General features: G+C 46.0%; 1 protein-coding gene across 1 annotated transcript in view; it reads right to left on the minus strand.

Moving 5' to 3' along the window:
* Window positions 1–27,885, minus strand: part of LOC138670216 (multidrug and toxin extrusion protein 2-like) — a 233,364-nt gene that overhangs the window by 113,417 nt on the left and 92,062 nt on the right. The window lies entirely within an intron of this gene.

Raw genomic sequence — 27,885 nt, forward strand, 5'->3', positions numbered from 1 at the left:
TAATCTAAAGTTAAAAAGTACCCATTAACAATTTGGAGCCGAGATTTTTATTTAAGAGTAAGCAGCATCAGATTGGAGAATTTTCTAAATTACACCTATTAACTAAAGAGGTCCAAAGTGTCCCTAATATCCCTGCAAAAGTACCTAACTATTTAGCAAAAGTCAAGTCCTAACTTCCGTGTACTGGGATCCAAACAAGCTGATCAGGATCAGACAAACCTCTGAAATCAGGGTCTCTACATCATGCTGCTCTCAGATTGGGTAGCAAAAACCTGGTAACAGCATCCTTTTAATAGTTGTTATTTAAAAAAATTCACAGGTCTGAGGCCGCCCACTCTTTTCTTAAACAACAGGGGGCAGCTCCAGACTGGTGATAGGTATGGTGACAGTCCTACTGCTTAAACAGACCTCTAAAACAGAAGTTCAACACAAAGATTGAACTTAAATTTAAAGGTAACCTAAGAGATGATATATGCTACCCAAACTGTGAGAGCTAGCATGATGAGACCGCTCAGCAAGCCAGCCAGAATACAGTGACAAAAGAGTATGAGAACGCTACTGCAGTGAGTAGCGCTGACGTAAGAAAGTTCACCTAAGTTCATAGATGATCCCGGTCAAATCACTGACGTCACTGCTTGCTGCATGAGAAAGTTCTCACAATGGTTTCGATGACGTGGTGACGTCAGTGAGGTGACTGGGTTTCATCAGCTATGCGCTCCGATGACCTTTCTCACGTTAGCGCTAGACACTGCAGGAGCATAATTACACTTGTCTCAGTGTGTTCTGGTTGACTTGCTGAGTGGTCACATCATGCCAGTGCTCATCAAACCACCCAGCTGTAGCAGAACTGAACTTCTTCGTGGGACAGATATGGATTATCTTCTCGTTGGACACGTGAATAATATGGTGTTTTATTATTTTTACTTTTTTTAAAAAAAATGGGTAAAAGAGGGTGGGGAGTTTTATTTATAGTAAAGGACTTTAGTCTTGCTGAGTCTTTATTACAATCTTACTACGGGATTAGTAATGGGTGACGTATCTCCACTACTAACCTGTGGGATTGATGTCAGCTGACATTAAAAAGCTGATATCAACCCCACAAGTATTACCCTACTTGCTACCGCATCAGGGCAAGTAAGAAGAGCCGAGCAAAGTGTCAGAATTCAAAGTGTCAGAATTGGCGCATCTAGATGTGCCTTTTCATGGGCTGATGTAGTCTGCCACTTTTAGGCTGAGGGGGGCAATATCCATGGCTCCATACTAGTCTGAGAATACCATCCCCCACCTGTCTGCTTTAGCTTGGCTCGTTATCAAAAAAAGGTATTTAAATAATTTAATCAAACGATGTGGGGACACCTCTAATTTTTGATAACCAGCCAAGATAACACTGACAGCTGAGGGATGCAGGCCGCAGCTGTCGGTTTTGCTTGCACTGGTTGTCAAAAATAGAGGGGACCGCACATCAATTTTTAAAAATGTATTTATTTATTGAACAGGCACCGGCTGGTGAATACGCTCATCATCGTACACCTGCTCTTGCTGCTATCAGCGAGAGCAGGCGTACGATGATGACAGTAGTACTCTCATCAGCCAACGCCTGTGACCAGCTGGTCAGAACTGTTGGCTCACACTCTGTCATCTCTATGACAGTGTTGGAACCACAGTGCTCTAATGAACTTACCGCTGATCAGAGACGGTGTTTTTGTTGCTGAAATTCAAGGAAAAAGAAAGCGGTCACTAGGGAGCGCTGTGAGGGTCACAGGTAGAATTGAAAGGAAAAGGTCCACCGCAGCTCCAGCCGTTAACCTTCTAGGAGGATACAAATGCAGTAAATAGTAATAACGGTCCTAGGAGCGCTGGAAATGAGACCAAAACAAGGATTTTAGTGTTGAACCACAACGCGTTTCAACGGTTAAACCGTCTTCATCAGGTGGAAGTTTATTAATGGAGAGCAGGAAGGGGTATTTAAACAAATAGCAACCAATAAAATTTGCAGTCAGCAGGTCACATGATAAGAACAAGTCACATGATAAAATAGTAAGGTCACATGGTAAAAACACAATAGGAACAAAACTATGTATATATAAAAAAAGATTAAATAAAGCCCCTAGACCTGATTAAAATATATAACATGGTAAAATGCAAAAAATAAGACAACATATAATAAAATTACACTATAAAAACACTAGAAAATGATTAAAAACAGAGAGATCACTTGTTAACCCTTTCAATGGTAAGATTTAACCCTTCAGGCGCCAGAGTCCCCAATTTAAAAATCCAGAAACTTTCCCTATTAATCAAGCTCCCATACCGATCAGATACATTTTCTGGTATAAAATCTATAATCGTCAGTTTCAGAGATTCTAAATTTTTTTGGTGCTTGGTTAAAAAATGCTTTGATAGGCTATGCAGCATAAAACCATTCCTAATATTTTGGCGATGCTTGTTCAGTCTTGCGTGCATGGTCTGTATAGTCCGTCCAACATATTGGAGCCCACATCCGCATTCTATTAGATATACTACAAATGAGGATTGACAGTTCACATGAACTCTAATTCTTGGGGTCTTGCCTTCACAGCTAATTTCTCACGCTCCTCAATTCAATTTTTAGATCTAATGGTACATGTTGACACTGAGGGCTGTTTCTCCACCACTACACACTTTAAAAAGGTGGATGTGAATAGTTACTTGAATTTTAATAGTGGACACCTTCCCAAATGGATCCGTAACATCCCGTATGGGCAGTATTGGCGCATAAGAAAAAATTGCACAAGAGACAAGGATGTTTTTGAAGAGGCCAAAGTCTTAGAGCAACGTTTTTTACAAAAAGGCTACCCTAAAAAACTGGTTCAAGACGCCCTTTCTAAAACAGGAATATTGTCCCAATATGAATGTATACAGAAAATTAAAAGTAAAACTAGTCGGGGTGCTAAATCCGTGACCTCTGAATTTGCTAAGTGGAGCTTGGTTACAACCTTTAATCAATCTCATGCTACTATCCAGAGACTTTTGAAAAAATATTGGTTCATATTGGAAGGTGACCCGATATTCTCAGGTCACATCCCTACCCACCCCAGAATAATTTATAGGCGGAATCGCACACTCCGCAACCTAGTTGCACCCAGCAATACAGTTATTAGCCCCAGTGCCACATCCGCGACCCAGCTAACAAAAAATCCCGGCTGTTTTGCTTGCAGATCTGCAAAATGTCTGTGTTGAAACCCCATCAGAAATGGTGTTAAAGAATTCACATCCAATACTACTAATATTAATTACAGAATCAACTACCATGTCAACTGTCAATCCTCATTTGTAGTATATCTAATAGAATGCGGATGTGGGCTCCAATATGTTGGACGGACTATACAGACCATGCACGCAAGACTGAACAAGCATCGCCAAAATATTAGGAATGGTTTTATGCTGCATAGCCTATCAAAGCATTTTTTAACCAAGCACCAAAAAAATTTAGAATCTCTGAAACTGACGATTATAGATTTTATACCAGAAAATGTATCTGATCGGTATGGGAGCTTGATTAATAGGGAAAGTTTCTGGATTTTTAAATTGGGGACTCTGGCGCCTGAAGGGTTAAATCTTACCATTGAAAGGGTTAACAAGTGATCTCTCTGTTTTTAATCATTTTATAGTGTTTTTATAGTGTAATTTTATTATATGTTGTCTTATTTTTTGCATTTTACCATGTTTTATATATTAATCAGGTCTAGGGGCTTTATTTAATCTTTTTTTATATATACATAGTTTTGTTCATATTGTGTTTTTACCATGTGACCTTACTATTTTATCATGTGACTTGTTCTTATCATGTGACCTGCTGACTGCAAATTTTATTGGTTGCTATTTGTTTAAATACCCCTTCCTGCTCTCCATTAATAAACTTCCACCTGATGAAGACGGTTTAACCGTTGAAACGTGTTGTGGTTCAACACTAAAATCCTTGTTTTGGTCTCATTTCCAGCGCTCCTAGGACCGTTATTACTATTTACTGCGGTGTTTTTGTTGCTGTCACACAGATGACCGCATGGGAAACAGCCAATCTTCGGGCTGCTGAACCTGAACAGTAACATGGACTTCCTGGAGAAGTTCATGTTCAAGGTCCGTGCACGGACACTAGGTGTTCGGAACAAACCCTGAACTTTACTGATCGGGTACGCCCATCACTAAAGAGTAGCAATGGTCTGGAATTTCCTGTTTGTTCCCAGCGGCCACTTCACTGTCTGTGTTGTGAATTCTGTGGTCAAGCTCCCTCCTGTGGTCATGAGTGGTACTTCGGCTGGTTCTGTCTATGAGCTTCCTCTGGTGGATGTGAGTGGGGCTGCGGCTTCTGAGTTTCCTTCCTCAGGTGACGAGGTTAAGTCGTTAGATGCTGCTCTATTTAACTCCACCTAGTTCTTTGTTCCTGGCCTCCAGTCAATGTTCCAGTATTGGTCTTGCTATCTCCTGGATCGTTCTTGTGGCCTGTCTGCCCTGCATAAGCTAAGTTTTCCTTGTGTTACTTTTGTTTGCTATATTTTCTGTCCAGCTTGCTATATTGGTTTTTCTTGCTTGCTGGAAGCTCTGAGACGCAGAGGGAGCACCTCCGTACCGTTAGTCGGTGCGGAGGGTCTTTTTGCGCCCTCTGCGTGGTTGTTTGTAGGTTTTTGTGCTGACCGCAAAGCTATCTTTCCTATCCTCGGTCTATTCAGTAAGTCGGGCCTCACTTTGCTAAAATCTATTTCATCTCTATGTTTGTATTTTCATCTTTACTCACAGTCATTATATGTGGGGGGCTGCCTTTTCCTTTGGGGAATTTCTCTGAGGCAAGGTAGGCTTATTTTCCTATCTTCAGGGCTAATTAGTTTCTCAGGCTGTGCCCGAGGCGCCTAGGTCTGGTCAGGAGCGCTCCACGGCCACCTCTAGTGTGGTATGATAGGATTAGGGATTGCCGTCAGCAGAGTTCCCACGTCTCAGAGCTCGTCCTATGTTATAGTAACTATCAGGTCACTTTGTGTGCTCTCAACCACTAGGTCCATTGTGGTTCTGAATCACCAGTTCATAACAGTACTGGAGGCCCAAAGTACTAATGCTTCTCAATAGAGGAAAAGAGAAGTTCTGAGACCATTTTTTTTTCTCTGTACTGTGTTTTGTCTTTCTTTTCCCCTAGACATTTGGGTGGTTCAGGACACGGGTTGTTATGAACAGGTGATTCAGAACCACAATGGACCTGGTGGTTACGAGCACAGAAAATGACCTGATAGTTGCTAATCACATAGGACGAGCTCTGAGATGTGGGAACTCTGCTGACCGCAATCCCTAATCCTATCACACCACACTAGAGGTAGCCGTGGATTGCTCCTAACGCTCCCTATGCAACTCGGCACAGCCTGAGAAACTAGATAGCCCTGAAGATAGAAAAATAAGCCTACCTTGCCTCAGAGAAATTCCCCAAAGGAAAAGGCAGCCCCCCCACATATAATGACTGTGAGCAAAGATGAAAACACAAACACAGAGATGAAATAGATTTTAGCAAAGTGAGGCCCGACTTACTAAATAGACCGAGGACAGGAAAGATAGCTTTGCGGTCAGCACAAAAAACTACAAACAACCACGCAGAGGGCGCAAAAAGACCCTCCGCACCGACTAACGGTACGGAGGTGCTTCCTCTGCGTCCCAGAGCTTCCAGCCAGCAAGACAAACCAATATAGCAAGCTGGACAGAAAAAATAGCAAACAAAAATAACACAAACAGAACTTAGCTTATGCAGGGCAGACAGGCCACAAGAACGATCCAGGAGAAAGCAAGACCAATACTGGAACATTGACTGGAGGCCAGGAACAAAGAACTAGGTGGAGTTAAATAGAGCAGCACCTAATGACTTAACCCCGTCACCTGAGGAAGGAAACTCAAAAGCCGCAGCCCCACTCACATCCACCAGAGGAAGCTCATAGACAGAACCAGCCGAAGTACCACTCATGACCACAGGAGGGAGCTTGACCACAGAATTCACAACAGTACCCCTCCTTGAGGAGGGGTCACCGAACCCTCACCAGAGCCCCCAGGCCGACCAGGATGAGCCAAATGAAAGGCACGAACCAGATTGGCAGCATGAACATCAGAGGCAAAGACCCAGGAATTATCTTCCTGACCATAACCCTTCCACTTAACCAGGTACTGGAGTTTCCGTCTCGAAATACGAGAATCCAAAATCTTCTCCACTATATACTCCAACTCCCCCTCAACCAAAATCGGGGCAGGAGGATCAACGGATGGAACCACAGGTGCCACGTATCTCCGCAACAATGACCTATGGAATACGTTATGGATAGAAAAAGAAGCTGGAAGGGTCAAACGAAAAGACACAGGATTAAGAACCTCAGAAATCCTATACGGACCAATGAAACGAGCCTTAAACTTAGGAGAGGAAACTTTCATAGGAATATAACGAGATGACAACCAAACCAAATCCCCAACACGAAGTCGGGGACACACACAGCGCCTGCGGTTAGCGAAACGTTGAGCCTTCTCCTGACACAATGTCAAATTGTCCACTACATAAGTCCAAATCTGCTGCAACCTATCCACCACAGTATCCACACCAGGACAGTCAGAAGACTCAACCTGCCCTGACGAGAAACGAGGATGGAAACCAGAATTGCAGAAAAACTGCGAAACCAAAGTAGCCGAGCTGGCCCGATTATTAAGGGCGAACACAGCCAAAGGCAAAAAGGACACCCAATCATCCTGATCAGCAGAAACAAAACATCTCAGATATGTTTCCAGGGTCTGATTGGTTCGTTCAGTCTGGCCATTTGTCTGAGGATGGAAAGCCGAGGAAAAAGTCAAATCAATGCCCATCCTAGCACAAAAAGCTCGCCAAAACCTCGAAACAAACTGGGAACCTCTGTCAGAAACGATGTTCTCCGGAATGCCATGCAAACGAACCACATGCTGGAAGAACAATGGCACCAAATCAGAGGAGGAAGGCAATTTAGACAAGGGTACCAAATGGACCATCTTAGAGAAGTGATCACAAACCACCCAAATGACCGACATTTTTTGAGAGACGGGGAGATCCGAAATAAAATCCATAGAGATATGTGTCCAAGGTCTCTTCGGGACTGGCAAGGGCAAAAGCAACCCACTGGCACGAGAACAGCAGGGCTTAGCCCGAGCACAAATCCCACAGGACTGCACAAACGAACGCACATCCCGTGACAGAGACGGCCACCGAAAGGATCTAGCCACCAAATCTCTGGTACCAAAGATTCCAGGATGACCAGCCAACACCGAACAATGAACCTCGGAGATAACTCTACTCGTCCATTTATCAGGAACAAACAGTTTCTCCGCTGGGCAACGGTCAGGTCTATTAGCCTGAAATGTTTGCAGCACCCGCCGCAAATTAGGGGAGATGGCAGACAAAATTACCCCCTCTTTGAGAATACCCGCCGGCTCAGGCAAACCCGGAGAGTCGGGCACAAAACTCCTAGACAGGGCATCCGCCTTCACATTTTTAGAGCCCGGAAGGTACGAAACCACAAAGTCAAAACGGGAGAAAAACAGCGACCAACGAGCCTGTCTAGGATTCAACCGTTTGGCAGACTCTAGATAAGTCAAGTTCTTGTGATCAGTCAAGACCACCACACGATGCTTAGCTCCTTCAAGCCAATGACGACACTCCTCGAATGCCCACTTCATGGCCAGCAACTCTCGATTGCCAACATCATAATTACGCTCAGCAGGCGAAAACTTCCTGGAAAAGAAGGCGCATGGTTTCATCACCGAGCCATCAGAACTTCTTTGCGACAAAACAGCCCCTGCTCCAATCTCAGAAGCATCAACCTCGACCTGGAACGGGAGCGAAACATCTGGTTGGCACAACACAGGGGCAGAAGAAAAACGACGCTTCAACTCTTGAAAAGCTTCCACAGCAGCAGAAGACCAATTGACCACATCAGCACCCTTCTTGGTTAAATCAGTCAACGGTTTAGCAATACTAGAAAAATTATTGATGAAGCGACGATAAAATTTAGCAAAGCCCAGGAACTTTTGCAGACTCTTCAGAGATGTCGGCTGAGTCCAATCATAAATGGCCTGAACTTTAACAGGGTCCATCTCGATAGTAGAAGGGAAAAAAATGAAACCCAAAAATGAAACCTTCTGAACACCAAAGAGACACTGTGACCCCTTCACAAACAAAGAATTCGCACGCAGGACCTGGAACACCATTCTGACCTGCTTCACGTGAGACTCCCAATCATCCGAGAAGACCAAAATATCATCCAAGTATACAATCAGGAATTTATCCAGGTACTCTCGGAAGATGTCATGCATAAAGGACTCAAACACTGATGGAGCATTAGAAAGCCCGAATGGCATCACCAGGTACTCAAAATGGCCCTCGGGCGTATTAAATGCAGTTTTCCATTCATCGCCTCGCTTAATACGCACAAGATTATACGCACCACGAAGATCTATCTTGGTGAACCAACTAGCCCCCTTAATCCGAGCAAACAAATCAGATAACAACGGCAAAGGGTACTGAAATTTAACCGTGATCTTATTTAGAAGGCAGTAATCAATACAAGGTCTCAACGAACCATCCTTCTTGGCCACAAAAAAGAACCCTGCCCCCAATGGCGACGACGAGGGGCGAATATGACCCTTCTCCAAGGATTCCTTTACGTAACTCCGCATAGCGGCGTGCTCAGGCACAGACAAATTAAACAGTCGACCTTTAGGAAACTTACTACCAGGAATCAAATCGATAGCACAATCGCAGTCCCTATGCGGAGGTAGGGCACTGGACTTGGGCTCATCAAATACATCCCGGTAATCTGACAAGAACTCTGGGACCTCAGAAGGGGTGGATGATGAAATAGACAGAAATGGAACATTACCATGTACCCCCTGACAGCCCCAGCTGGACACAGACATTGATTTCCAATCCAATACTGGGTTATGGACTTGTAGCCATGGCAACCCCAACACGACCACATCATGCAGATTCTGCAACACCAAAAAGCGAATATCCTCCTGATGCGCAGGAGCCATGCACATGGTCAGTTGGGTCCAATACTGAGGCTTATTCTTGGCCAAAGGCGTGGCATCAATTCCTCTCAATGGAATAGGATGCTGCAAGGGCTCCAAGAAAAACCCACAGCGCCTAGCAAACTCCAAGTCCACCAAATTCAGGGCAGCGCCTGAATCCACAAATGCCATGACAGAAAAGGATGACAAAGAGCAGATCAAAGTGACGGACAAAAGAAATTTCGACTGTACCGTACCAATGGTGGCAGACCTAGCGAAACGCTTAATGCACTTAGGACAATCAGAGATAGCATGAGTGGAATCACCACAGTAAAAACACAGCCCATTCCGTCGTCTGTGTTCTTGCCGTTCAGCTCTGGTCAAAGTCCTTTTACATTGCATAGGCTCAGGTTTATGCTCAGGTAATACCGCCAAATGGTGCACAGTTTTACGCTCACGCAAGCGTCGATCGATCTGAATAGCCAAAGACATAGACTCATTCAGACCAGCAGGCATAGGAAATCCCACCATGACATCCTTAAGGGCTTCAGAGAGACCCTTTCTGAAAATTGCTGCCAGAGCACATTCATTCCATTGAGTGAGCACAGACCACTTCCTAAATTTCTGACAATATAACTCTACCTCATCCTGACCCTGACACAGAGCCAGCAAGATTTTCTCTGCCTGATCCACTGAATTAGGTTCATCATAAAGCAACCCGAGCGCCAGAAAAAACGCATCAATATCACATAATGCAGGATCTCCTGGCGCAAGGGAAAATGCCCAGTCTTGAGGATCACCACGTAATAAAGAAATAATGATCTTTACTTGTTGAACTGGGTCACCAGAGGAGCGAGGTTTCAAAGCCAGAAATAGTTTACAATTATTCTTGAAATTCAGAAACTTAGATCTATCACCAAAAAACAACTCAGGAATAGGAATTTTAGGTTCTAACATAGGATTCTGAACCACTAAATCTTGAATGTTTTGTACACTTATAGCGAGATTATCCATCAAAGAGGACAGACCTTGAATGTCCATGTCTACACCTGTGATCTGAACCACCCTGATGTAAAGGGAAAAAAAAAAGACAAACACAGTGCAAAGAAAAAAAAAATGGTCTCAGAACTTCTCTTTTCCCTCTATTGAGAAGCATTAGTACTTTGGGCCTCCAGTACTGTTATGAACAGGTGATTCAGAACCACAATGGACCTGGTGGTTACGAGCACAGAAAATGACCTGATAGTTGCTAATCACATAGGACGAGCTCTGAGACGTGGGAACTCTGCTGACCGCAATCCCTAATCCTATCACACCACACTAGAGGTAGCCGTGGATTGCTCCTAACGCTCCCTATGCAACTCGGCACAGCCTGAGAAACTAGCTAGCCCTGAAGATAGAAAAATAAGCCTACCTTGCCTCAGAGAAATTCCCCAAAGGAAAAGGCAGCCCCCCACATATAATGACTGTGAGCAAAGATGAAAACACAAACACAGAGATGAAATAGATTTTAGCAAAGTGAGGCCCGACTTACTAAATAGACCGAGGACAGGAAAGATAGCTTTGCGGTCAGCACAAAAACCTACAAACAACCACGCAGAGGGCGCAAAAAGACCCTCCGCACCAACTAACGGTACGGAGGTGCTTCCTCTGCGTCCCAGAGCTTCCAGCCAGCAAGACAAACCAATATAGCAAACTGGACAGAAAAAATAGCAAACAAAAATAACACAAGCAGAACTTAGCTTATGCAGAGTAGACAGGCCACAAGAACGATCCAGGAGAAAGCAAGACCAATACTGGAACATTGACTGGAGGCCAGGAACAAAGAACTAGGTGGAGTTAAATAGAGCAGCATCTAACGACTTAACCTCGTCACCTGAGGAAGGAAACTCAGAAGCCGCAGCCCCACTCACATCCACCAGAGGAAGCTCATAGACAGAACCAGCCGAAGTACCACTCATGACCACAGGAGGGAGCTTGACCACAGAATTCACAACAACAGGTGTAGTGATGGACATTAAAGATCTGTCTTCTTGTGTGGATCATCTCACTGCAAGAGTACAAAATATTCAAGACTTTGTGGTTCAGAATTCTATGTTAGAACCAAGAATTCCTTTTCCTGATTTGTTTTCTGGAGATAGAGCTAAGTTTCTGAGTTTTAAGAATAATTGTAAACTGTTTCTGGCCTTGAAACCCCGCTCCTCTGGTGACCCAGTTCAAAAAGTTAAGATCATTATTTCTTTGTTACGTGGCGACCCTCAAGACTGGGCATTTTCCCTTGCGCCAGGAGATCCTGCATTATGTAATATTGATGCGTTTTTTCTGGCGCTCGGATTGCTGTATGATGAACCTAATTCAGTGGAACAGGCAGAGAAAAATTTGCTGGCTCTGTGTCAGGGTCAGGATGAGGTAGAGATATATTGTCAGAAGTTTAGGAAGTGGTCTGTGCTCACTCAATGGAATGAATGTGCGCTGGCAGCAATTTTCAGAAAGGGTCTCTCTGAAGCCCTTAAGGATGTCATGGTGGGATTTCCTATGCCTGCTGGTCTGAATGAGTCTATGTCTTTGGCCATTCAGATCGGTCGACGCTTGCGTGAGCGTAAGTCTGTGCACCATTTGGCGGTATTATCTGAACATGGACCTGAGCCTATGCAGTGCGATAGGACTTTGACCAGAGCTGAACGGCAAGAACACAGACGTCAGAATGGGCTGTGTTTTTACTGTGGTGATTCCACTCATGCTATCTCCGATTGTCCTAAGCGCACTAAGCGGTTCGCTAGGTCTGCCACCATTGGTACGGTACAGTCGAAATTTCTTTTGTCCGTTACTTTGATCTGCTCTTTGTCATCCTATTCTGTCATGGCATTTGTGGATTCAGGCGCTGCCCTGAATTTGATGGACTTGGTATGCTAGGCACTGTGGGTTTTTCTTGGAGCCCTTGCAGTATCCTATTCCATTGAGAGGAATTGATGCTACGCCTTTGGCCAAGAATAAGCCTCAGTACTGGACCCAGCTGACCATGTGCATGGCTCCTGCGCATCAGGAGGATATTCGCTTTTTGGTGTTGCATAATCTGCATGATGTGGTCGTGTTGGGGTTGCCATGGCTACAAGTCCATAACCCAGTATTGGATTGGAAATCAATGTCTGTGTCCAGCTGGGGTTGTCAGGAGGTACATGGTGATGTTCCATTTCTGTCTATTTCATCATCCACCCCTTCTGAGGTCCCAGAGTTCTTGTCGGATTACCGGGATGTATTTGATGAGCCCAAGTCCAGTGCCCTACCTCCGCATAGGGATTGTGATTGTGCTATCGATTTGATTCCTGGTAGTAAGTTTCCTAAAGGTCGACTGTTTAATTTGTCTGTGCCTGAGCACGCCGCTATGCGGAGTTACGTAAAGGAATCCTTGGAGAAGGGTCATATTCGCCCGTCGTCGTCGCCTTTGGGAGCAGGGTTCTTTTTTGTGGCCAAGAAGGATGGTTCGCTGAGATCTTGTATTGATTACCGCCTTCTAAATAAAATCACGGTCAAATTTCAGTACCCCTTGCCGCTGCTGTCTGATTTGTTTGCTCGGATTAAGGGGGCTAGTTGGTTCACCAAGATAGATCTTTGTGGTGCGTATAATCTTGTGCGTATTAAACAGGGCGATGAATGGAAAACTGCATTTAATACGCCCGAGGGCCATTTTGAGTACCTGGTGATGCCATTCGGGCTTTCTAATGCTCCATCAGTGTTTCAGTCCTTTATGCATGACATCTTCCGAGAGTACCTGGATAAATTCCTGATTGTATACTTGGATGATATTTTGGTCTTCTCGGATGATTGGGAGTCTCACGTGAAGCAGGTCAGAATGGTGTTCCAGGTCCTGCGTGCGAATTCTTTGTTTGTGAAGGGGTCACAGTGTCTCTTTGGTGTTCAGAAGGTTTCATTTTTGGGTTTCATTTTTTCCCCTTCTACTATCGAGATGGACCCTGTTAAAGTTCAGGCCATTTATGATTGGACTAAGCCGACATCTCTGAAGAGTCTGCAAAAGTTCCTGGGCTTTGCTAATTTTTATCGTCGCTTCATCAATAATTTTTCTAGTATTGCTAAACCGTTGACTGATTTAACCAAGAAGGGTGCTGATGTGGTCAATTGGTCTTCTGCTGCTGTGGAAGCTTTTCAAGAGTTGAAGCGTCGTTTTTCTTCTGCCCCTGTGTTGTGCCAACCAGATGTTTCGCTCCCGTTCCAGGTCGAGGTTGATGCTTCTGAGATTGGAGCAGGGGCTGTTTTGACGCAAATAAGTTCTGATGGCTCGGTGATGAAACCATGCGCCTTCTTTTCCAGGAAGTTTTCGCCTGCTGAGCGTAATTATGATGTTGGCAATCGAGAGTTGCTGGCCATGAAGTGGGCATTCGAGGAGTGGCGTCATTGGCTTGAAGGAGCTAAGCATCGCGTGGTGGTATTGACTGATCATAAGAACTTGACTTATCTCGAGTCTGCCAAGCGCTTGAATCCTAGACAGGCCCGTTGGTCGTTATTTTTTGCCCGCTTCGACTTTGTGATTTCGTACCTTCCGGGCTCTAAAAATGTGAAGGCGGATGCCCTGTCTAGGAGTTTTGTGCCCGACTCTCCGGGTTTGCCTGAGCCGGCGGGTATTCTCAAAGAGGGGGTAATTTTGTCTGCCATCTCCCCTGATTTGCGGCGGGTGCTGCAAAAATTTCAGGCTAATAGACCTGACCGTTGCCCAGCGGAGAGACTGTTTGTCCCTGATAAATGGACAAGTAGAGTTATCTCTGAGGTTCATTGTTCTGTGTTGGCTGGTCATCCTGGAATCTTTGGTACCAGAGATTTGGTGGCTAGATCCTTTTGGTGGCCGTCTCTGTCGCGGGATGTGCGTTCGTTTGTGCAGTCCTGTGGGATTTGTGCTCGGGCTAAGCCCTGCTGTTCTCGTGCCAGTGGGTTGCTTTTGCCCTTGCCAGTCCCGAAGAGGCCCTGGACACATATCTCTATGGATTTTATTTCGGATCTCCCCGTCTCTCAAGAAATGTCGGTCATTTGGGTGGTTTGTGATCGCTTTTCTAAGATGGTCCATTTGGTACCCTTGTCTAAATTGCCTTCCTCCTCTGATTTGGTGCCATTGTTCTTCCAGCATGTGGTTCGTTTGCATGGCATTCCGGAGAACATCGTTTCTGACAGAGGTTCCCAGTTTGTTTCGAGGTTTTGGCGAGCCTTTTGTGCTAGGATGGGCATTGATTTGTCTTTTTCCTCGGCTTTCCATCCTCAGACAAATGGCCAGACTGAACGAACCAATCAGACCTTGGAAACATATCTGAGATGTTTTGTTTCTGCTGATCAGGATGATTGGGTGTCCTTTTTGCCTTTGGCTGAGTTCACCCTTAATAATCGGGCCAGCTCGGCTACTTTGGTTTTGCCGTTTTTCTGCAATTCTGGTTTCCATCCTCGTTTCTCTTCAGGGCAGGTTGAGTCTTCTGACTGTCCTGGTGTGGATACTGTGGTGGATAGGTTGCAGCAGATTTGGACTCATGTAGTGGACAATTTGACATTGTCCCAGGAGAAGGCTCAACATTTCGCTAACCGCAGGCGTTGTGTGGGTCCCCGACTTCGTGTTGGGGATTTGGTTTGGTTGTCATCTCGTTATATTCCTATGAATGTTTCCTCTCCTAAGTTTAAGCCTCGTTTCATTGGTCCGTATAGGATTTCTGAGGTTCTTAATCCTGTGTCTTTTCGTTTGACCCTTCCAGCTTCTTTTGCCATCCATAATGTGTTCCATAGGTCGTTATTGCGGAGATACGTGGCGCCTATGGGTCCCTCCGTTGATCCTCCTGCCCCGGTGTTGGTCGACGGGGAAGTTGGAGTATGTGGTGGTGAAGATTTTGGATTCTCGTATTTCGAGACGGAAACTCCAGTACCTGGTCAAGTGGAAGGGTTATGGTCAGGAATTTAATTCCTGGGTTTTTGCCTCTCATGTTCATGCTGCCGATCTAGTTCGTGCCTTTCATTTGGCTCATCCTGATCGGCCTGGGGGCTCTGGTGAGGGTTCGGTGACCCCTCCTCAAGGGGGGGTACTGTTGTGAATTCTGTTATCGAACTCCCTCCTGTGGTCATGAATGGTACTTCGGCGAGTTCTGTCCATGGACTCCCTCTGGTGGCTGTGAGTGGAGCTGCTGCTTCTGAGGTTCCTTCCACAGGTGACGTAGTTTATTCTTTGGCTGGCTGCTCTATTTAACTCCATTCAGATCGTTACTCCATGCCAGCTGTCAATGTTCTTGTACTGGTTCAGTTCGCTCTTGGATCTTTCTGGTGACCTGTCTACTCCAGCAGAAGCTAAGTCCCTGCTAGTTAACTATTTGTTCATTGTTTCCTTGTCCAGCTTGCTATCATGATTTTGTCTCGCTAGCTGGAAGCTCTGGGATGCAGAGTGGCACCTCCGCACCGTGAGTCGGTGCGGAGGTCTTTTTGCACACTCTGCGTGGTCTTTTTGTAGTTTTTTGTGCTGATCGCAAAGATACCTTTCCTATCCTCAGTCTGTTTAGTAAGTCTGGCCTCCCTTTGCTGAAACCTGCTTCATTTCTGTGTTTGTGACTTTCATCTCTACTCACAGTCAATATATGTGGGGGGCTGCCTTTTCCTTTGGGGAATTTCTCTGAGGCAAGGTAGGCTTTATTTTGTGTCTCTAGGGCTAGTTAGCTCTTAGGCTGTGAAGAGGCCGAGTTAGGTACGCTCCACGGCTATTTCTAGTTGTGTGATAGGATTAGGGATTGCGGTCAGTGGAGCTCCCACTTCCCAGAGCTTGTCCTGTGTGAGTTTAACCATCAGGTCGTTCCGGGTGCTCCTAACCACCAGGTCCATAACACCTGGGTGAGTATAATATAACGTCTTTTTCTCCTTTTTCAGGTAACATCGGGGGCTTATCTACAGCCTTACAGAATGCTGCAGATAAGCCCCAGATGCCGGTGGGCTTACCTCACCCGCGATTTTCGGGGTGACAGGTTCCCTTTAACAATTTGTTAAAATAACCAATACAATTTTGGTATGTTTTTAGTTTTCAATTTTTAAAAATGACCAATAATATCTCACACAAGGGACAAATACCACCGCACCATGACCGGACACCATATTACCACCACATAGTGACCTATAATACCACATAAAAGGAACAAATACCACCAGATCATGGTTTGGCCACATATTACCACCACATAGTGACCAAATAACAGCACATACAAGAAACAAATACCACCACACCATGGCCAGACAACATATTACCACCACATAGTGACTTAATACTACAATACTGATCATTCATAAAAAAAACACAATACTATCACCATAAGTGCCATTATACACAGGAGATCTGTACTTAGTATGTAGTGTCTGTGTACAGGTAATACAGTGATTACCGGTGATATTATATACAAGAGCTCTGTATACAGTGTATAGTGTACAGTTAATAAAGTGGTTACCAGTGACATTATACATAGAAGCTCTGTATATAGTGTATAATGTACAGGTAATACAGTGATCAAAGTGACATTATACACACGAGCAATGTATATATTGTACAGGTTATATTGTGATCAATGACATTATACACAGGAGCTAAGAATATAGTGTCTGTGTACAGGTAATGCAGTGATCACTGGTGACATAGAACACAGGACCGCTGTATATAGTATACAGTGTATAGTGTCAGTGTACAGGTAACACACTGACTCACCAGTTCCGTCTCTAGGAGAAGTCCTTCATCTTTGCTTTTCATCTTCATCCAGCACAGACTGCCATCACTTCTTCTAGCCAGGGCTCGTCTCTGCTGGAATTAACACAGTTATCTATAGCACCTCTTGCAGAACACATTACTTAATTTTTTCCCAACTTCTACACTACACCAGATGAAGAAAAAAAAGGTGAGATAGTGTCACAGTAACAGGACCGCCTCCCCATTTAAAACAGTATCCTCAAAAAATTAAATAAATTCATGACTGCATTAATAATATCCCCTTAATTAGCCCCTATGGTAATAAAATCCCTTATTCTGGCCCCGTGTGTCTCATTCCTGGCTCCAGCCACATGTTCTCCCATCCTGGCCCCATATGTTCTCCCATCCTGCCCTCATGAGTATCCATTCTGCCCCCATGTGAAATCTCATGACCCTGCTCTATCTGTTTCTATTGTATCCATCCTCCACCATGTGTCTCAATACTGCCCCATGTCTCCATCCTGCTCCATGATCCTGCACTATATGTCTCCATACAGCCCCATGATCCTGCCCCATGATCCTGCCCCGTTTCTCCAATCTTGCCCCATGTCTCCATTCTTGCCCCTCCCGTGTCTCCATTCTAACCCCACTGGTCTCCATTATAACCCCCTGGTCGCCATTCTTACCCCCGTTTCTCTATTCTTCCCCCGTGTGTCCATTCTTGCCACCTATGTCTCTATTCTTCCCCCTGCACCTCCCATCTTGCCCCTGTCTCCCATCTTGTCCCTGTGTATCCATTCTGCCCCCTTGTCTCCATTCTTGCCCCTTGTGTCTTTATTCTTCCCCCGTGTGTCCATTCTTGCCCCGTGTCTCTATTCTTCCCCCTGCACCACCCATCTTGCCCCTGTGTCTCCCATCTTGCCCCTGTGTATCCATTCTGCCCCCTTGTCTCCATTCTTGCCCCTTGTATATTTATTCTTCCCCCTGTGTCTCCAATCCTGCCCCCTTCTGCTTTCAATAAAAAAAAAAAAAAACTTTCTACATGGCCACGCTCCTGCGCCGATGATCCCTCCATGCAGTTCAAGGGCGCACTTGCCGGCGGATGACAATAATATCATAAACTGGCGATGTGTGCACTGACGTCAGCTGCCAGCCGCTGATTGGCTGGTGACATTTAACCATTCAATGAAGAGTGTTTGCGCTTATCCTCCTATGAAATTAAAATGATTTCATGAAAATAGGGTAAAACAGCTAAAACATTTAAGACCATAAGTAGGTTACGGCAGATACCAGTCAGTAGCTTAAATAAATTAAAATGTAGGTTAGACTGGCGGTCAGGTAGAGAGATGGCTAGTAGCAGCAGGACCACAGTACATTAGGGTTAGGGTCCCATAGATGGTGCAATTAGCATGAGAGATCCACTTCTAAAGTGCACTGGTGCAGACTCCAAAAAATAGATAGCTGTATACAGCAAAAGAAGAGGTCAGGGTTATCTCTAACCACTATTAGCAAGTCAATAAAAAGTTGGAGGAGGGGCAGAATCTTTCTGTCTTTGTAGCAAAATCCCCTCTGTGTTCTGTAAATGGTATTCCTGACAAAGTAAGAAGATGTTGCAGTCTAGATAAGACTGATGGATGAGAGCGCTGTCCCGGCCGGTGACAGCTGCTCCATGTGCCTCGCTCCAGTGGTCCGCAGTAAAGGCCCCTTCACATTAAGCGACGCTGCAGCGATACCGACAACGATCCGGATCGCTGCAGCGTCGCTGTTTGGTCGCTGGAGAGCTGTAACACAGACAGCTCTCCAGCGACCAACGATGCCGGTAACCAGGGTAAACATCGGGTAACTAAGCGCAGGGCCGCGCTTAGTAACCCGATGTTTACCCTGGATACCATGCTAAAAGTTAAAAAAAACAAACACTAGATACTTACCTACCGCTGTCTGTCCTCCAGCGCTGCGCTCTGCTTCTCTGCTCTCCTCCTGTACTGTCTGTGAGCCGGAAAGCAGAGCGGTGACGTCAACGCTCTGCTTTCCGGCTCACAGCCAGTACAGGAGGAGTGCAGAGCGCAGCGCTGGAGGACAGACAGCTGTAGGTAAGTATCTAGTGTTTGGTTTTTTTTACTTTTAGCATGGTATCCAGGGTAAACATCGGGTTACTAAGCGCGGCCCTGCGCTTAGTTACCCGATGTTTACCCTGGTTACCAGTGAAGACATCGCTGGATCGGTGTCACACACGCCGATCCAGCGATGTCTCCAGGGAGTCCAGCGACGAAATAAAGTTCTGGACTTTATTCAGCGACCAACGATCTCCCAGCAGGGGCCTGATCGTTGGTCGCTGTCACACAGAACGATTTCATTAACGATATCGTTGCTACGTCACAAATAGCAACGATATCGTTAACAATATCGTTATGTGTGAAGGTACCTTAAGCCGGTCACATTGTGTAAGTGCAGTGTCCTGAGAGCAAGTGTAGGACCTGCGTGACCACAGTCGGCACATGATGCCCATGTGACCACACCACAGCATGTAAAGGATGTGATGAGGACCAAACAACTTTCCGACGCTGGGTTCCTTCTTCAGCTTTTAACTATAGTGTTTAACTGAATCCTGCCGCTGGAGCCGATGACCAGAAGAGACGGGGCCCCTCTGCTCATCGGGCCCCATACGCCAGTCAGGGCAGTAATGCCCTGATGGCGGCCCTGGCGGCGGCCATCCCAAGGTACCTGGATCCCAGTCGCCACTATTTCTCCCGGTGTGCCGTACCGGCATTACACCAGCATGTGTCCCACAACATAACCTGTGCCCTCAACAATGCTGTTACTGGGAAAGTCCACCTAACCATGAACACGTGGGCAAGTGCTTGTGGGCAGGGACGGTACATCTCACTGGGGTAACATAGTGGAAGCCGGGACCCAGTCGGACCTTGGGATGGAACACATCCTCCCCACACCGAGGATTGCGGGCCCTATGTCAATCAGGGTTGCCCCCACAGTGTACAGCTCCTGCACCTCCTCCTCCTCTTCAGCCTCCATCTCTGAAATCAACACATCAGTCAGAAGCTGGAAGCACTGCAGCACTGCCTCAGCCAAGCGGCAAAAGGCTGTGCTGAAGCTAATCTGCATAACTGACAAACCGCACAATGCAGAAGAGTTGTGGACCGCGCTGAAAGAGCAGTCAGATATTTGGATGACACCGCTGAACCTACAGCCAGGCATGGTCGTGTGTGACAATGGCCAGAACCTGGTGGCGTCTCTGAGGCAAGGTGAGCTCACACACGTACCTTGCCTGGCCCATGTGCTTAACCTGGTGGTTCAACGTTTTCTGAAAAGCTACCCGGAGCTGCCGTATCTGCTAGTGAAAGTACACCGTCTCTCTGCCCATTTTAGAAAGTCAGATAAAGCTTCAGCCGCCCTTGCCGTGCTTCAGCAGCGTTTGCAGCTTCCGGATCACCAACTGGTGTGTGATGTCCCCATGCACTGGAACTCTACGCTACATAAAATGGAAAGGATTTGTGAGCAGAAGAGGGCAGTTGTTGACTACATCAACAAGGCCGTCGATATTCAGTTGAGACTCCACACATACAGTAAGACCTCAGGAGTGGACATGGATGTCAGACATATGTACCATCCTACAACACTTTGAGAACTGCACCAAGATGGTGAGCGGCGATGACGCCATAATAAGCGTCACCATCCCACTTCTCAGCCTTCTGAAAACCTCTCTGCTCACAATTAAAGAGGATGCATTGCAGGCAGAGCACGAGGACATGGATCAAGGAACTGTACACGGGGATTACACTCAGCCCAGCTTCATATCTTCCTAACGTGGATTGGTAGGCAATGAGGAGGTGGAGTAGGAACAACAGGAGCTACTTTCATGAGCTACAGATGGTACTACAAGCACAGCTGTCATACGTCTGTTCAGTGGGGATGGCCTGAGGACAGGGAGGAGGTGGAGGATGAGGAGGAGGACAGCATGGTCAGTCGTCCTGTAGGTGAGGACACGGAAGTCTTGCCTGTTAGCAGTCTGACACGCATCGCAGACTTTATGTTGCACTGTGTTTCACGCGACCCTCGCATTATAAAATTTTTGGGTGACACTCAATACTGGTTGGAGCACACACTTAGATAGGAGAAAAAAGGATCATCCCCGCGCTGCCGCAAGAAGAATTTCAAAAATTGTAGAGGTTTTCAACGTGGTTTATTCTACGCGTTTCAGGGTTCAGGTGACCCCTTCATCAGGACATACCACAAATATTGTACAAGAGTCATAGGTATACAGGGTTTAAGTACATGTCGTATACCTATGACTCTTGTACAATATTTGTGGTATGTCCTGATGAAGGGGTCACCTGAACCCTGAAACGCGTAGAATAAACCACGTTGAAAACCTCTACAATTTTTGAAATTCTTCTTGCGGCAGCGCGGGGATGATCCTTTTTTCTTCTATCTAAGTGTGTGCTTCAATCAGGTCCTGCACTGACCTGTGGATCTGCAGCAGCCGCCATTAATATATGTCCTTCCTTCAATCTCACCAGGTGAGTAGTTCTCTTGGTGGGCAACTTTGTGTAACGTTTGATAAGACCCTATTTGCACTTTTGCGTCTCCCTCTTTTCACTGATAACTTGTTGGAGACACTTCTAGACCCACGCTACAAGGAGAACTTTCAATCTCTTCTGCCAGAGGCAGAGAGGTGTACTAAAATGTTGCAGTACCAGAGGGCCCTTGTAGCGGAACTACTTAGAAAATTCCCATGTGAGAACGCTGGCAGCAGACTTCAGAGTTTGTTGTACAACCAAGGAGTCCAAGCGAGAGAGACAGAAGTACAATCCAGCTCACACAGGGGAACAATGGCAAAGTTCTGGGACAGTTTTCTCAGACCCTCTCATTGTGCCAGCACAAAGGCAAGGGGTGCAGTCACAAGAAGTGCAATGTTTTGGAAGATGGTGAGGGAGTACCTTGCAGATCATGCAAACGTCCTTCGGGATTCCTCTGTGCCTTTTAATTATTGGGTATCCAAGCTGGACACGAGGCATGAACTGGCTCTCTACTTCTTGGAGGTCCTGGCTGTCATGATAAGGTAATTCAGTACCACAATGGACATTGAGGTCAGAGCACATACAGTGACCTGACAATAACCCAAAAACATAGAATGGGCTCTTAGACGTGGAAACTCTGCTAACCGCAATCCCTAATCCTCTCCAACACACTAAAGGCAGCCGTGGATTGCGCCTAACGATCCCTATGCAACTCGGCACAGCCTGAGAAACTAGCTAGCCTAAAGATAGAAAATAAGCCTACCTTGCCTCAGAGAAATACCCCAAAGGAAAAGGCAGCCCCCACATATGACTGTGAGTAAAGATGAAAAGACAAACGTAGAGATAATAATAATAATAATTTTTATTTATATAGCGCCAACATATTCCGCAGCGCTTTACAAATTAAATTAATTAGAGATGAAATAGATTTAGCAAAGTGAGGCCAGACTTTCTGAACAGAGCGAGGATAGGAAAGATAACTTTGCGGTCAACACAAAACCCTACAAAAACCACGCAAAGGGGGCAAAAAGACCCTCCGTACCGAACTAACGGCACGGAGGTACACCCTCTGCGTCCCAGAGCTCCCAGCAAGCAGGAAAAAACAAATAGACAAGCTGGACAGAAAAAAACAGCAAACAAAATAGCAAAGCGGAACTTAGCTATGCAGAGCAGCAGGCCACAGGAACGATCCAGGAGGAAACAGGTCCAATACTAGAACATTGACTGGAGGCCAGGATCAAAGCACAAGGTGGAGTTAAATAGAGCAGCACCTAACGACTTCACCACATCACCTGAGGAAGGAAACTCAGAAGCCGCAGTACCACTTTCCTCCACCAACGGAAGCTCACAGAGAGAATCAGCCGAAGTACCACTTGTGACCACAGGAGAGAGCTCTGCCACAGAATTCACAACAGTACCCCCCCCCCTTGAGGAGGGGTCACCGAACCCTCACCAGAGCCCCCAGGATGACCAGGATGAGCCACATGAAAGGCACGAACAAGATCGGGAGCATGGACATCAGAGGCAAAGACCCAGGAATTATCTTCCTGAGCATAACCCTTCCACTTAACCAGATACTGGAGTTTCCGTCTTGAAACACGAGAATCCAAAATCTTCTCCACAATATAATCCAACTCCCCCTCCACCAAAACTAGGGCAGGAGGATCAACAGATGGAACCATAGGTGCCACGTATCTCCGCAACAATGACCTATGGAATACGTTATGTATGGAAAAAGAATCTGGAAGGGTCAGACGAAAAGACACAGGATTAAGAACCTCAGAAATCCTATACGGACCAATGAAATGAGGTTTAAACTTAGGAGAGGAAACCTTCATAGGAATATGACGAGAAGATAACCAAACCAAATCCCCAACACGAAGTCGGGGACCCACACAGCGTCTGCGATTAGCGAAACGTTGAGCCTTCTCCTGGGACAAGGTCAAATTGTCCACTACATGAGTCCAAATCTGCTGCAACCTGTCCACCACAGTATCCACACCAGGACAGTCCGAAGACTCAACCTGCCCTGAAGAGAAACGAGGATGGAAACCAGAATTGCAGAAAAACGGCGAAACCAAGGTAGCCGAGCAGGCCCGATTATTAAGGGCGAACTCAGCCAAAGGCAAAAAGGACACCCAGTCATCCTGATCAGCAGAAACAAAGCATCTCAGATATGTTTCCAAGGTCTGATTGGTTCGTTCGGTCTGGCCATTAGTCTGAGGATGGAAAGCCGAGGAAAAAGACAAGTCAATGCCCATCCTACCACAAAAGGCTCGCCAAAATCTCGAAACAAACTGGGAACCTCTGTCAGAAACGATATTCTCGGGAATGCCATGTAAACGAACCACATGCTGGAAGAACAATGGCACCAAATCAGAGGAGAAAGGCAATTTAGACAAGGGTACCAAATGGACCATCTTAGAGAAGCGATCACAGACCACCCAAATGACTGACATCTTTTGAGAGATGGGAAGATCTGAAATAAAATCCATAGAGATATGTGTCCAAGGCCTCTTCGGGATCGGCAAGGGCAAAAGCAACCCACTGGCACGAGAACAGCAGGGCTTAGCCCGAGCACAAATCCCACAGGACTGCACAAAAGTACGCACATCCCGCGACAGAGATGGCCACCAAAAGGATCTAGCCACTAACTCTCTGGTACCAAAGATTCCAGGATGACCAGCCAACACCAAACAATGAACCTCAGAGATAACTTTATTCGTCCACCTATCAGGGACAAACAGTTTCTCCGCTGGGCAACGATCAGGTTTATTAGCCTGAAATTTTTGCAGCACCCGCCGCAAATCAGGGGAGATGGCAGACACAATTACTCCCTCTTTGAGGATACCCGCCGGCTCAGATAAACCCGGAGAGTCGGGCACAAAACTCCTAGACAGAGCATCCGCCTTCACATTTTTAGAGCCCGGAAGGTACGAAATCACAAAGTCAAAACGGACAAAAAACAGCGACCAACGAGCCTGTCTAGGATTCAACCGCTTGGCAGACTCGAGATTAGTCAAGTTCTTATGATCAGTCAAGACCACCACGCGATGCTTAGCTCCTTCAAGCCAATGACGCCACTCCTCGAATGCCCACTTCATGGCCAGCAACTCTCGATTGCCCACATCATAATTTTGCTCAGCAGGCGAAAACTTCCTGGAAAAGAAGGCGCATGGTTTCATCACCGAGCAATCAGAACTTCTCTGCGACAAAACAGCCCCTGCTCCAATCTCAGAAGCATCAACCTCGACCTGGAACGGAAGCGAAACATCTGGTTGACACAACACAGGGGCAGAAGAAAAACGACGCTTCAACTCTTGAAAAGCTTCCACAGCAGCAGAAGACCAATTGACCACATCAGCACCCTTCTTGGTCAAATCGGTCAGTGGTTTAGCAATACTAGATAAAAATTAGCAAAGCCCAGGAACTTTTGCAGACTTTTCAGAGATGTCGGCTGAGTCCAATCATGGATGGCTTGGACCTTAACAGGGTCCATCTCGATAGTAGAAGGGGAAAAGATGAACCCCAAAAATGAAACCTTCTGAACACCAAAGAGACACTTTGATCCCTTCACAAACAAAGAATTAGCACGCAGGACCTGAAACACCGTTCTGACCTGCTTCACATGAGACTCCCAATCATCCGAGAAGATCAAAATGTCATCCAAGTACACAATCAGGAATTTATCCAGGTACTCTCGGAAGATGTCATGCATAAAGGACTGAAACACTGATGGAGCATTGGCAAGTCCGAATGGCATTTCTAGATACTCAAAATGGCCCTCGGGCGTATTAAATGCAGTTTTCCATTCATCGCCTCGCTTAATACGCACAAGATTATACGCACCACGAAGATCTATCTTGGTGAACCAACTAGCCCCCTTAATCCGAGCAAACAAATCAGATAACAACGGCAAAGGGTACTGAAATTTAACCGTGATCTTATTTAGAAGTCGGTAATCTATACAAGGTCTCAGTGAACCATCCCTCTTGGCCACAAAAAAGAACCCTGCTCCCAATGGCGGCGACGACGGGCGAATATGCCCCTTCTCCAAGGACTCCTTCACATAACTCCGCATAGCGGCGTGCTCAGGCACAGATAAATTAAACAGTCGACCTTTTGGGAATTTACTACCAGGAATCAAATCGATAGCACAATCACAATCCCTATGCGGAGGTAGGGTATCGGACTTGGGCTCATCAAATACATCCCGGTAATCAGACAAGAACTCTGGAACCTCAGAAAGGGTGGATGACGAAATAGTCAGAAATGGGACATCACCATGTAACCCCTGACAACCCCAGCTGGACACAGACATGGAATTCCAATCTAATACTGGATTATGGACTTGTAGCCATGGCAACCCCAACACGACCACATCATGCAGATTATGCAACACCAGAAAGCGAATAACCTCCTGATGTGCAGGAGCCATGCACATGGTCAGCTGGGTCCAATACTGAGGCTTATTCTTGGCCAAAGGCGTAGCATCAATTCCTCTCAATGGAATAGGACACTGCAAGGGCTCCAAGAAAAACCCACAACGCCTAGCATACTCCAAGTCCATCAAATTCAGGGCAGCGCCTGAATCCACAAATGCCATGACAGAATACGATGACAAAGAGCAGATCAAGGTAACGGACAGAAGAAATTTTGACTCTACCGTACCAATGGTGGCAGACCTAGCGAACCGCTTAGTGCGCTTAGGACAATCAGAGATAGCATGAGTGGAATCACCACAGTAGAAACACAGCCCATTCAGACGTCTGTGTTCTTGCCGTTCAACTCTGGTCAAAGTCCTATCGCACTGCATAGGCTCAGATTTAAGCTCAGGTGATACCGCCAAATGGTGCACAGATTTACGCTCACGCAAGCGTCAACCGATCTGAATGGCCAAAGACATAGACTCATTCAGACCAGCAGGCATAGGAAATCCCACCATGACATCCTTAAGGGCTTCAGAGAGACCTTTTCTGAAAATAGCTGCGAGCGCACCTTCATTCCACTGAGTGAGCACGGACCACTTTCTAAATTTCTGACAATATACCTCTATCTCATCCTGACCCTGACACAGAGCCAGCAAATTTTTCTCTGCCTGATCCACTGAATTAGGTTCATCGTACAGCAATCCGAGCGCCAGGAAAAACGCATCGATATTACTTAATGCAGGATCTCCTGATGCAAGAGAAAATGCCCAGTCCTGAGGGTCGCCACGTAAAAAAGAAATAATGATCCTAACTTGTTGAACTGGGTCACCAGAGGAGCGAGGTTTCAAAGCCAGAAATAGTTTACAATTATTTTTGAAACTCAGAAATTTAGTTCTATCTCCAAAAAACAAATCAGGAATAGGAATTCTCGGTTCTAACATAGAATTCTGAACCACAAAGTCTTGAATATTTTGTACTCTTGCCATGAGCTGATCCACACATGAAGACAGACCCTTAATATCCATCGCTACACCTGTGTCCTGAAACACCCAAATGTCTAGGGGAAAAAAAAGACAAAACACAGTGCAGAGAAAAAAAAATGGTCTCAGAACTTCTTTTTTCCCTCTATTGAGAATCATTAGTACTTTAGGCCTCCAGTACTGTCATGATAAGGTAATTCAGTACCACAATGGACATTGAGGTCAGAGCACATACAGTGACCTGACAATAACCCAAAAACATAGAACGAGCTCTGAGACGTGGAAACTCTGCTAACCGCAATCCCTAATCCTCTCCAACACACTAAAGGCAGCCGTGGATTGCGCCTAACGCTCCCTATGCAACTCGGCACAGCCTGAGAAACTAGCTAGCCTGAAGATAGAAAGTAAGCCTACCTTGCCTCAGAGAAATACCACAAAGGAAAAGGCAGCCCCCACATATAATGACTGTGAGTAAAGATGAAAAGACAAACGTAGAGATGAAATAGATTTAGCAAAGTGAGGCCCGACTTTCTGAACAGAGCGAGGATAGGAAAGATAACTTTGCGGTCAACACAAAACCCTACAAAAACCACGCAAAGGGGGCAAAAAGACCCTCCGTACCGAACTAACGGCACGGAGGTACACCCTCTGCGTCCCAGAGCTCCCAGCAAGCAGGAAAAAACAAATAGACAAGCTGGACAGAAAAAAACAGCAAACAAAATAGCAAAGCGGAACTTAGCTATGCAGAGCAGCAGGCCACAGGAACGATCCAGGAGGAAACAGGTCCAATACTAGAACATTGACTGGAGGCCAGGATCAAAGCACAAGGTGGAGTTAAATAGAGCAGCACCTAACGACTTCACCACATCACCTGAGGAAGAAAACTCAGAAGCCGCAGTACCACTTTCCTCCACCAACGGAAGCTCACAGAGAGAATCAGCCGAAGTACCACTTGTGACCACAGGAGGGAGCTCTGCCACAGAATTCACAACACCTGGCCTGCCCTGCTGCTACCATTCAGTCAGAGCTCGTTTTTAGTGCCGCTGGTGGCATTTTAACAGATAAGCGCATCCGCTTGTCAACTGAAAATGCTGACAGACTGACTCTTATAAAAATGAACAAGGGTTGGATTGGGCAAGACCTCTGTACACCCCCAAGTGAAAACAGCGAAACATAACCTCTAATACATTCTCTTTTTCGGGGAGGTGTAT

The sequence above is a fragment of the Ranitomeya imitator genome, chromosome 3 (assembly GCF_032444005.1).
Source record: "Ranitomeya imitator isolate aRanImi1 chromosome 3, aRanImi1.pri, whole genome shotgun sequence".
Taxonomy (NCBI): Eukaryota; Metazoa; Chordata; class Amphibia; order Anura; family Dendrobatidae; genus Ranitomeya; species Ranitomeya imitator.